Consider the following 13,350-nt stretch of genomic DNA (forward strand, 5'->3'; position numbering starts at 1 on the left):
ATTCATCAGCTCACTTCATATGAATTCTAAGGAATTGAGAGTGCTTGGCATTCTTCTCCCGGAACGCGTTACAGTCAACTTTTAGATGAATATTGAAAGCTCAGCTGAAAACGTTTGCGGTACTCGATGCAAAAGAACTATAACTACAGGACCCCAAATTGTCCGCCTAAGTGCCTAAACAACGTAACATGAAAACTTAAGGACCCTGAGCTGGCCACTAATCAAGATAGACTTATTTCTTTTTTCAAATTGAATAATTTGCATTTACAAGGACAGGCATGTTAACTTATGATATTGATCCTAATAATATGCTTTTGATTCATAAAGTAACTCAGAAATACCACATGCGATGATTTTCCCTTCAAAGTAACACATATTTACCCCCTATAAAAACCATGAATATGTAGGTGAAAATTGTGGATCAGGTGGCGGCTTATACGCGAGAATTTGTAAAATTCAGCAATTTTAAGGATGCAGCTTATACGCAGGATGGCTTATATGCGAGTAAATACAGTGTGTGTATATATATATATACACACACTGTATTTACTCACACATTATACAGTGTATGTATATATATGTATATATATATATATATATATATATATATACATATATATATATATATATATATATGTATATATATATATATATATATATATATATATATATATATATATATAAATGTATATGTATGTATATATATATATATATATATATATATATATATATATATATATATATATATATACAGTGGTGCCCCGACATATGAGCAATTTGAGATATGAGTAAAATTTTGAGCAAATATTTATCTTGAGATACGAGACAAATTTTGATATACGAGCAGACAGCGGACGCAAGAGGCTGCTCATAAGAACATCATGGGCAAGTTGGCAAATGGTCGTGGGTTATCCTATTGTGAGGACATTTGTGTGCATCATTTTGGGAATATTTTGAAGGGAATACAAAACCAAACAACCCTCAATAGGTTGCATGTGAAAGTCAGGGTGGAGGCGGGGCAAATAGAGCCAACCCAGCCAGGAGAAGAAAAGTATCAAAATTTAAAACAAAATTAGAATTAAGTTGAGTGTAAGGTTAGATTAAACTTATTTTTGAGTGTGTCTGCATCGTATTCCAAGTTCATTTAAATTTGTTCATGTTATGTTACAAGCACGTTGCCGTGCATAAAGCCCCCTTTCCCCCTCTCTCTGTCACTCTCTCTCCCTTCCGCGAAATCGGTCTATTTTTAATAATATTAAACACATTTTAGTAGTATTAAACCACTAGTTTGTTGTTACTTTGTTAATAGATGGCGAATTAGAACAAATAAAAGTGTTTTTCCAATCCAATATCCTGTTTGTGGTGTTTTTTCAGAGGGTTGGAACAAATTAATGTTTTTACTTCATTTCTATGGGAAACGTTCGTTTGAGTTACGAGAAAATCGACATACGAGCTCAGTCCCGGAATGCATTAAGCTTGTATCTCGAGGTACCACTCTACAGTGATACCTCGAGATACGAGCTTAATGCATTCCGGGACTGAGCTCCTATGTCGATTTAACCGTATCTCAAATCAACGTTTCCCATAGAAATGAACTAAATACGAATTAATTCGTTCCCACCCTCTGAAAAAAACACCAAAAAAACAGGATATTACAATGGAAAAACATTTTCATTCGTTGTAATTCACCATCTAACAGAGTAACAAATAAATAGTGGTTACTGATGTTTAATAATAAAATGAGACATTATTCAATACAACGCGGAGTTCGCGGATGGGAGAGTGAGAGAGCGAGAGAGAGAGACTTGATGGATGCGCTCTTAACATAACATAAACTTTAAATTTAACTTTAATGAATTTAGATTCCTATACAAACAAAGTTTTAATCTTATTTTACACTAAATGTAAACCTTTTGCGATAACCAAGAAAAAGACGTTAATGTATTCCACCGCGGCTTTCGAGGCGAACTTCCACCTTGTCCATACGTATTGGCGAGCCAGCTCAGTCACGCGTACACTACTAATGCTTTTCGAATATTTCGTGCTTAATATCGATTGTCATTAAATGGCTTTTCTTCACACTACACTTCATTGCGCCGGCTTGCTTTGGACCCATTGTTTTTCCCTTAATTCTGCACTGACAAACGCAAAAAAAAAACACGGGAAAAATGCAGCGCTCGTAAAGACATCACGCAAGGGAGATCCGGCTCATATCTCAAAATTTGTCTCGTATCTCAAGGCAAATATTGGCTCGGAATTTTACTCGTATCTCAAATTCCTCATATGTCGGGGCACTCGTATGTCAAGGCATTACTGTAAAAGTGGTACCTCGAGATACAAGCTTAAAGAGTTCCAGGACTGAGCTTGTATATTGATTTACTCATCTCAAATGAACGTTTCCCATAGAAATGAACTAAAAACAAATTAATTCGTTCCAACCCTCTGAAAAAACACCAAAAACAGGATATTGGATTGGAATTTTTTTTTAATGTGTTCTAATTCGACATCTATTAACAGAGTAACAAATAACTAGTGGTTATGATGTTTAATAGTACTAAAATTAGACGGATTTCGCAGAGGGGAGAGAGGGACAGAGAGAGGGGGGAGAGAGAGACTTTTGCACGTCAACGCGCTCGTAACAAGATAAACAAATTGAAATGAACTTGAATTACGATACAGACACTCAAAAATAAGTTTCATCTAACCTTACACTAAACTTAATTCGAATCTTGTTTTATAGCGGCTTTTTATACCTGGCTCTATTTGCCCCGCCTCCACCCTGACTTTCAGCTGCAGCTAAAAGAAACCTATTGAGGGTTGTTTGCCCTTGTCTTCTCTTCAAAATATTCTGAAAATGATGCACACAAATGTCCTCAAAATAGGACAACGCATGACCACTTGCCAATGAGAAGTAGTATGCTCCTCTCGTTTTAGCGATCAAGCTCCGCCATTCTGCACTGACTAAGGGGGAAAAACACTGAAAAAGTGCTCGTAGAGACATTACACGAGGGAGTTGCGGGGAGAGAGACAGTGCCTATGATGTTCTTATGAAGATGCAGCGGCTAAATGCTCTCCAGTTTGGTGTCGTTCGTTATTTACTAACATCTGCAAGGCAAACTTTCTACAGTCGCCAGGATTTAATTAATCTTGGAAGGAGATGCGATATATCCATCACAACAGACTACCAAAGGACCGACGATATCCCCGAGGACATCTCGAGACCTCCGGGATCTCCGTGGATAGTCAGCCCACTCAGAGTACGACAGAGGTGGCGAAGGGAAAGAAAGAAAAAGCGTGGATGCCGGGCGGGCCTAGCTGCTAAGCCAAGGCAGCAACCACACCGACCACCTCTGATGAGTTGAAACTTCAGATTGCTACCAACAGTTTTGTCAGGAACTGCAACATTATTCTCATCACAGAAACGTGGCTACACCCGCAAATCCCCGACGCCGCGGTATCGCTAGCTAGCCGGACGCTATTTCGAAACGATCGTTCGAAAGAATTAACAGGGAAAGGCAAAGGAGGGGGACTTTGCGTGTTCATACACAATAAATGGTGTTGCGACGGTAAGATCATTAACACTCACTGCTCCCCGGATTTAGAGCTATTGGCGGTACGGTGCCGGCCCTTCTATCTACCTAGGGAGCTAACGGTTATCATAGTAATGGCTCTCTATATCCCACCGGATGCTAACGTTAGCACGGCACTCAGCCTCCTGCTAACGGTTGTAAACAAACAGAAGCTTGACCACCGATGGAGTCTTTATTGTCGCTGGTGACTTCAACAAAGCGTGTATAAAGACTGTTCTGCCCTCACCCCCACATACACTCCACTCCGGAGGCTAACAAGGCCACAAATAAAGATGCTAATTAAAAACTTGGCCCGAGGACGCCCTTTCTCAGCTGCAGGACTGTTTTTCCCGCACCAACTGGGAACTTTTCGAACACCACAACCTCCAGGACTACACGGACACTGTACTTTCCTACATCAAAAACTGCACCGACAACATCACTGTTAATAAACGGATACAGGTTTTTCCTAACCAAGAACCCTGGATGACCAAGGAGACCCAGGCACTCATCAAATGCCGTAACACTGCCTTCAGGTCAGGGGACAAGGTACAATACAGCGCTGCCAGAGCAGAGCTGAAGAGCGGCATTAAAAAGGCCAAGGCAGCCTATACAAGGAAAATTGAGGAGCACTTCACAGGAAATAACCCAAAGAAGATGTGGCAGGGAATACGACATATTACCAATTACAATTACAATAACATGTCTGTTAACACAGATGCCTCACTAGCTGAGGAACTGAACCGTTTCTTTGCCCGCTTTGAGACTAACAAATCAGACCCAGTCTCAACACCCCCACCACCACCCTGCAGCAGTACACTGAAGTTTCAGGAACATGAAGTGAGACTGGTAATGCGGTCTGTGAACACCAGGAAGGCTGCTGGCCCCGACGGAGTACCTGGGAGGGTGCTCAAAGTCTGTGCTGACCAGCTGGCTGTTTTTTTTCACAAAACCGGACATTCTGGCTCACAAAATCTCCCACCTCGGACTGTCCTCTTCCATCTGCTGCTGGATAAAGAACTTCTTAACCAACCGACCACAAACTGTTAGACTTGGTCCCCACCTCTCTTCTTCCATTACACTGAGCACTGGCTACACTCAAGGCTGTGTACTGAGTCCTCTTCTGTACTCCCTGTACACATACGACTGTACACCAACCCACCAGTCTAATTCCATCATCAAATTTGCCGATGACACCACTGTGGTCGGACTCATCTCAGGAGGGGATGAGTCGGCCTACAGAGATGAGTTCAACAAACTGTCTTCGTGGTGCTCGGTGAACAATCTCACACTGAACACCACGAAAACTAAAGAAATAATCCTGGACTTTCGCAAACACAGCACTGATCTGGCCCCACTCCTCATAAATGGAGTATGTGTAGACAGGGTCCAGTCCTTTAAATTCCTGGGGGTCCACATCATGGATAAGCTCTCCTGGTCTACAAACACCACGGCAGTAGTGAAGAAGGCCCAGAAACGACTCCATTTCCTCAGGGTACTCAGGAGCAACAACCTGGACACTAAGCTTCAGGTGACCTTCTATGAAGCCATTGTGGAGAGCATCCTGGCATACTGCATTACAGTGTGGTATGCTGGAAGAACGGCAGCAGACAAAAAGGCCATGCAGAGAGTGATTAACACTGCCCAGGGGATCGTCGGCTGCTTTCTGCCCTCACTGGAAGACATTTCCAGCCCTCGTTACCTCAGCAGAGCCGGGAACATTGTCGGGGACCCATACCACCCTGGTCACAACCTGTTCCAGCTGCTGCCCTCTGGCAGACGCTACAGGTCTCACAAAGTACGGACAAATAGGCTTAAGGACCGTTTTTTCCAACAGCCATCAGGATTCTGAACTTGCGGTAGCACGACACACAATCCCTTCTGTGTAATAACTTCGGGGTGAGGTAATAATAATAATAATAATAATCGGACATAGGCCCTGTCGTCATTATCAACAACACAAAAACCCTACTTGTCATCACACCCAGAAACTGCGTGTGACGAAATTGGTGGTGCTTCTCCATAAGCTGCGTTTACTCGGCAAAAGACCTAAATAAGTGCAAGTTACGGACTTGTAATTTGGCATTCTGCTGTTATGAATACAGGTCGCTTACCTCTCACTGTCTTTCACTTACCTTACCTTCAGTCAGCTAGTAGGAGGCAGATCACCACCCAAACATATTTTCATATTACCGCAGCGGATCAGCTCTCTTGGTCTACAAACATCACGGCAGTGGTGAAGAAGGCTCAGAAACGACTCCATTTCCTCAGGGTACTTAGGAAGAACAACTTGGGCACCAAGCTTCTGATAACCTTCTATAGAACCACTGTAGAGAGCATCCTGGCGTACGGCATCACAGTGTGGTACGCTGGAAGCACGGCGGCAGACAAAAAGGCCATGCAGAAAGTGATTAACACTGCCCAGAGGATTGTCGGCTGCTCTCTGCCCTCACTGGAAGACATTGCCAGCCCTCGTTACCTCAGCAGAGCCAAGAACATCATAGGGGACCCTTACCACCCTGGTCATAATCTGTTCCAGCTGCTGCCCTCTGGCAGACGCTATAGGTCCCACAAAGCACGGACAAATAGGCTTAAGGACAGTTTTTTCCCCACATCCATCAGAAATCTAAACTTGCGGTAACACCGAAGGACGTTGGGCGGTGATCTGCCTTCTAGTGGCTGACTGAAGGTAAGTTAGGAGACAGTGGGAGGTAAGTGATCCGTTTTTTTCTTTCTTTGTTGGCAAGGCAAACTTTTTCTGCAGTCGCCGGCATTTGGTTGCGCTCGAGGGGTAATGCGATGTATCCATCACGGCGGAATGCCAACGAGTCTGAAATTATCACTTATTTAGGCCTTTTGCCAGGAAAGCGCACCTTGTGGAGAAGCACTACCAATTTCGTCATACGCAGCTGGGTATGATGACAAAGCCTGTCTGATTATTATTATTATTATTATTATTATTATTATTATTATGAGCAGCCTCTCAAGTCTGCTGTATGCTCGTATATCAAAATTTGTCTCGTATCTCAAGATAAATATTTGCTCAAAATTGTATTCGTATCTCAATTTGCTTGTACGTCGGGGCACTCGTATGTCAAGGTACATATATAAACTTCATGAATGTTTTTTGTGACAAAGAAGTATCTGTTCCAATCACTCTATCAGAGAAAAATCTGAGTTGTAGAAATAACTGGAAACTCAAGAGAGCCATGACATTATGTTCTTCACAAGTATATGTAAACTTTTGACCACAACTAAATATATTTTATATATATATATATATATATATATATATATATATATATATATATATATATATATATATATATATATATATATATATATATATATGCAATGACACTTTATATTGTAGTCTGGCAAAAGTATTTTTCTTTAGTCAAAAGCTCCTGTGTATCGCTTTGCGCCCCCTGATCTTGTAGCCTACTTCACACATTCGATTTAGTGTTTTCTTGATTCAACACGTGGTGGTAATCAGGTGTGGGTGTGGCCTATGAAATTTAACTCGGCTCTCCTACAATTGTAATTAGTCACAGTTAATTTGTGATTTAAAAAAGGGGGGCAATTACTTTTTCACACAGGGCTAGACAAGTTTGTAATTTTTTCTGCCTTGGTAAATAAAATCATCATTTAGAAACTGCATTTCCTCTTTCCTTGGGTTGTCTCTGTGTCATATTAAAATTGATTTGATGTCTGAAACCTGTGTGTGATAAATATGCAAAAATCACAGAAATCAGGAAGGGGGCAAATACTGTACGGCACTGTAGTTGTGCTTAGCCCTAGTGGTTCAGGGAGCTTATAATGTACATTGACGTTTAGCAAGCTATGACAGTCCATCAGATAGACTAAGTACATTAATGTGAGTTGAAAAAATAACTAATGTTGCTTACTAAAGTTTCAAACATGTCCTTTATTCAGAAAGATTGCAAATTGTCATTCAGTCAATGGTGAAGGTTTCTGCTTTGTTAATGTCATCACTGAGGTACATTCTGGCCTGCGTAAAGCTTTTGTTTTACCACCTTCATCTGTCTGTCAATAGCTTTTAAATCAAATTGCACTATGCTGTTTTTCCAAGTATGCTGGCAAAATTAGAGTTCTTCCTTCATTTTTAGTTTTTTACATATCCGAGCACCCCCGGCTTCTCTATCGAATGACGAGTGTCATTGACCAGCCCCATTGGGCAACTGGGGCCAGTGGACATCCTGACAAACAAAAAAAATATTTCTATTTTTTCATGGTAGGTTATGTGATTATGGCCCAAGATTTTTTTTGTTTACAAATTGTTTTACAGTGTGCTGTGTTCCTCTAGTGATTAATAAATGATTTATGTTCCAAGAAATTGTTGGTGGTGTGATCATTTACAATTATTGCATATGTGAGTGAACACTGCTGCTCAAAGAATAGACATTTCAGATTTATAAACATGTAAGTTCTTAGTAAAGCCATAGTAGTCTGTATCAAGTTCATTTTTTCTCCCTGTGGTTATCTATGTTTTGACAAGTTCGTTTATAACAGACAATTGTGTTTTTAGGTTGTTTGGTTACCTGACATGTTACGTGTTAGTTCCGCCTTCATCAACTCTGATGAAGGCAGAAGTAACACGCTGTAGTCAGGTAAGAAAACGACCTAAAAACACTATTGTCTCTTAAAAAATGCGAAAGAAAATACATGTTTGCAATTTATCCTTTTTTGCCTCCCTTATTCCTAACCTTAATATAGAGTCATGTTTTTTTCCTTATAGCTAATCCCTGAAATGAAATGCTGTTAAATTTACGCAAGCGTCATAAATCAAAGTTACATGCCAATGTGGGAAGTTGTAAGCGGTTTCCTAAGCATACAAGTATGACGAATACCGTAACCGTAGCAGGCTTTATAGTAGGGGGAGGGGGCACATAAATCTTCAGCTAAAAGTTCAGACACAATTCATCCAGTATTCATATTTTCCATGTTTGTCTTTAAAGGGGCATGCATCAGCACTAACCTTTAAACCATGCTTTTATTTATCAGAACAGAGGCAGAGTGCAAAATGGAAACCGAATATTTTTTGTCTTCATTAAATCATTGTTATTCAAGTCTTAAGCTTTAATTTTTATTATCGTTAAACTATCAGTTTTCATTGTCTGCTTGTGGTCCAAGATTTGTAATTAAATGCAGTTCATTACGAACTATGCTAGAAGGTATTGCCTCACGTTTAATGAAATCATAGGCCTATCCACTTTAACTATGCTCATGGGAATATGGCCCTATTGATCTTTCAACAAAAAAAATTTAACTAGATGACTAAGTCCTCTAAGACCCTGCATCAAATTCCATTTACAAACAAGATTTCAAATCTGTAAAATGGATTTGGCCAGTTCTTTCACAAAGGCGGGTAATACTATATATTCATATGGCTGTATATATACACGTATATTTATATAGATGACAATATTTCAATTTATCAATATTGCGTTTTTTACTACTTCTCATAAAGAGTCAATGTACTCCATTAGTTTACAATTGTTCTTTTAAAATCACTCAATCTCTATTTTCCTATAGCATTCTTCCCTCCAGACTTTCCATTCTTTCTTTATCCCACTTTTACAGATAAACAGACAAAACAGCGGAAAGCTCACAGATCAGGAAACCATTGTGGCTCAGTCAGAGAAATTTTGCACTTGAAGCAGGAATCTCTTGTAGTATATACACGTGTATGCATGAGCATTTTCAGAGTAACACATGAATTGTTGTGTTGTTTTGAGCTCAGGAGCACAGGAGACTGGGGAAACCAAATGTTTTTAGAGCATGGCCACGATAATCAAAAAAACGCGAAATAGGATCACCCCTGTTATTATTACATATCATACTACATGTTTCCGTGCCTATACGAAAATACAAGTAACACAAGTACAATTATCAAGAAGTGTATTTATTTAATATCAAAGTTACAGGCATATGAAAAGACTATAATGTATTAATATCTAAATATAATCTCTCATCTCATCTTCATCTGCTTATCCGAAGTCGGGTCGCGGGGGCAGCAGCTTCAGCAGGGGAGCCCAGACTTCCCTCTCCCCACCCACTTTATCCAGCTCTTCCGGGAGGACCCCAAGGCGTCCCTGGGCTAGCCAGGAGACAGTCTCCCCAGCGTGTCCGAGGTCGGCTCCGCGGCCTCCAGCCGGTGGGAGGTGTCCAGAACACCTCCCCAGGGAGTCGTCCAGGGGGCATCCTGCTCAAGTGCCCAAGCAAACTCATCTGGCTCCTCTCGATCCGGGGGAGCAGCAGCTCTACTCCGAGCCCCTCCCAGATGACCGAGCTTCTCACCCACTATCTCTAAGGGAGAGTCCGGACACCCTGGGGAGGAAACTCATTTCAGCCGCTTGTATCCGGGATCTCATTCTTTCGGTCACGACCTACAGCTCGTGACCATAGATGAGGGTGGGAACGTAGATCGACCGGTAAATTGAGCCTCGCCTTTTGGCTCAGCTCCTTCTTCACCACGACGGACCAGTGCAGAGTCCGCATCACTGCAGATGCCGTACCGATCCACCTGTTGATCGCCCACTCCGTTCTTCCCTCACTCGTGAAGAACACCCAAGGTACTTAAACTCATCCACCTGGGGGAAGACCTGATCCCTGACAGGGCATACCACCTTTTTCCGACTGAGGACCATGGTCTCAGATTTGGAGGTGCTGATTCTCATGAAACTAAAACCAACTTTGAGGTTGTCCCAACTGTTTAAACAAGAGAAAGGCAAATTTCACAATTTTAACTATAATCATTGCTAGATTGAGTAGGTGTCTGGGATAGACTCCATTGCCCCCCGCCAGCCTTGTGTAAGCGGTACGGAAAATGAATTAACATTAGATTGAAACAGAAAGCAATTTAAATAAAAATAAACTGGTGTAAGTTGGTGAAGAAAGTTTAATATGAAACCCACTTTTTTCTATTAAGATAACGGTCTCTGAGTGTCATATTCTGTTGTCTGCAATCACTTTGTATTTTCAGCAGCTGATTGAACTTAAAGGGTGTGGCTGTGCAACGCACCTGCTACACATTGGTGCGCCCAGTATTTAAGGACAACTGCCACAATCAGCTGATTGTCGGACTATTGTTTGCTTAGCGCTGTGTCCCCGAAATCTGTCTGCTGTTTTCGTATAGTTGTATTTTCTTGTGATAATTTTGGTACTAGTTTGGTCCCTCAGTTTATTCACCAACTTGGTCATGCTGCTTTTCTTCTACCCTATTAACCGCATAGATTTCATGACACCTTAGTTCTGACTTCTTGGTCGTTTGTGCCCACTCCTTAGTTTACTCACAAACTCGGTTGCACTAACTTTGTGGTTCTTTTTGATAGCGTGTATTTTAGTGTGCTCTTTTTATTAAATGTTATTGTGCATTTTAATTCCGTGTGCCTGAGTTTGTGAAAACACAGATAAACTAAGTTGTTTTTATTGCTTTGGATCCAGGTGATTTAATATTCATAAACCCAATTTTAGGTAAAGTGGGATCACTTTTTGCACAAGTACTTATGTTAGCAATATGACTAAGATTATTTTGTTATGAATGTGTTTCCGATGTTAACCTTTCACACACAATTGTAAACTTCTATTCAATGCCTTTTGTCAAGTCATAACTTTCAACCACAGCTTAGCTTGTTACACTGATTGACAAGGACAGATAACTTTCCTGGCCTAAAATCAAGGCCAGCTACAGGCATAATGCTCCTTTCAATAAGGGTTCAGGCCACAGGGGATAGTTGAGGCTTTTTCACTTAACAGTGGCTATGTCATATTGCATCCCCAAACAACACATACCAAAATAGTGTAAAACAGCGTTGTGAACATTCCCAAGTGAAATACAAGTGAACAAAAACTTGGTAGTGGTACAAAGATATCACAAATGATTGCAATTTGACCACTTACTAAAATACATAAATTCAACATAATTTCAGGACTACTGTACAGTAGTTGCAAATGTGCAGGATCTTGAGGGATCAGATGGCGCCGTTCACGCGGGAGCCAGTGGCAGTAGCTCTGTACACTCTTATGTTTTTCGTGTTTTACAGCCCTTCTATCTTTTTTTAAAATTACATTTTAATACATTCCTTTTTACTTTACTTGGTACTTTATACTTTTTACTTTAATGTTTTTACAACTTTCTTTGTTCTGTTAGCCTGGCTTCTTTCTGCCACTTCTTTTTTTGGAACCATCAGCCATGCCTACGCTGTCACACACATGGGACTAGCTGGTACAATACACAGCAGAAGGAGCAACACCTCGGTGCCGCCGGAGATTCGGAGCTGGACAAAAGTGCCGGGAGAAGAGGCAACGCTTCTGACCAACCATTCCATCGTGGGATAAGATGCTTACCAGCAACAGGAGTCGAGGGGCTCTACTCTGCTACTGTTGTCTTCAGCTCCAGACTACTGAGGAACTGTGCAGATAAGCTTGGAAGAGTGACTCTGCATATTCTCTACCTCGGTCACAGTCTGCAGAAGTTCCCCATCTTGTGGAAGACTTCCTGTGTGTGGTTCCAGTTTTTGTCCAACTTTGTCTTTTGAGTCTGTATCCGTTTTTGGATTGGATAACTTTTTTTTAATTCATCCAGTATTCGGGAAATTTCATTGTCACAGTAGTAAGAGGGTGAGGATGCAGGAATAGGAAAGGGATTTTAGACATAAATAGATAGGTAATAAGTAAGTTAATAAATAAATACATGAATAAATATATAAATAAATAAGCGTGTTGCTTAGCACATATATACATACATACATACAAATAAATATACATGCATGCATACGGTAGGTCTTAACACTCAGCCATTTTTTTGTTAAAGAGCCTGACAGCTGATGGGAGGAAGGATCTGCGGAAGCGCTCCTTCCTGCAATGAGGGTGCCGCAGTCTATTGCTAAAGGAGCTTCGGAGGGACTCCACAGACTCATGCAGGGGGTGGGAGGTGCTGTCCATGATGGACATCATCCTGGTCAGCATTCTCCGCTCTCCCACTTCCTCCACAGAGTCCAGAGGACAGCCCAGAACAGAGCTGGCCCTCCTGACCAGCTTATTCAGCCTGTTCCTGTCCCTCTCCGTGCTCCCGCATCCCCAACAGACCACTCCATAAAACACTGTAGATGCCACCACAGTGTCATAGAAAGTCCTCAGCAGTGTCCTGCACACTCCAAAGGACCGTAGACTCCTCAGTAGGTAGAGGCAGCTCTGGCCCCTTTTGTACAGGGCATCTATGTTTGTGGACCAGTCTAGTTTGTTGTTGAGGTGAACATCCAGGTACTTAAAATTCTCCACGATTTCAATGTCTATACCCTGGAAGTTCACCTGAGTGGTCTGTTGAGGATTCCTCCGGAAATCGATGACCATTTCCTTACTAGTGTTGATGTAGAGGTGGTTTTGCCTACACCAGTCAACAAAGGCTGTGATGACTCCCCTGTACTCCAGGTCGTTCCCGTCCGTCACTCGTCCAATAATAGCGGTGTCATCAGAAAACTTCTGGAGGTGGCAGGTGTCTGTATTATGTTTGAAATCTGATGTGTAGAGGGAGAAGAGGAGTGGGGAGAGCACTGTGCCTTGTGGGGCCCCCGTGCTGCAAGCTACCACATCAGACATACAGTCCTGGAGTCTCACATATTGTGGTCTGTCAGTGAGGAATTCGATGATCCATGCGGCTAGGTGGTTCCTTACTCCAGCCTCTTCCAGTTTCCCTCTCAGTAGGACCGGCTGAATGGTGTTGAACGCACTGGAGAGGTCAAAAAACATCATTCTCAGC

This window comes from Stigmatopora argus, chromosome 4, assembly GCF_051989625.1.
Source record: "Stigmatopora argus isolate UIUO_Sarg chromosome 4, RoL_Sarg_1.0, whole genome shotgun sequence".
Lineage (NCBI taxonomy): Eukaryota > Metazoa > Chordata > Actinopteri > Syngnathiformes > Syngnathidae > Stigmatopora > Stigmatopora argus.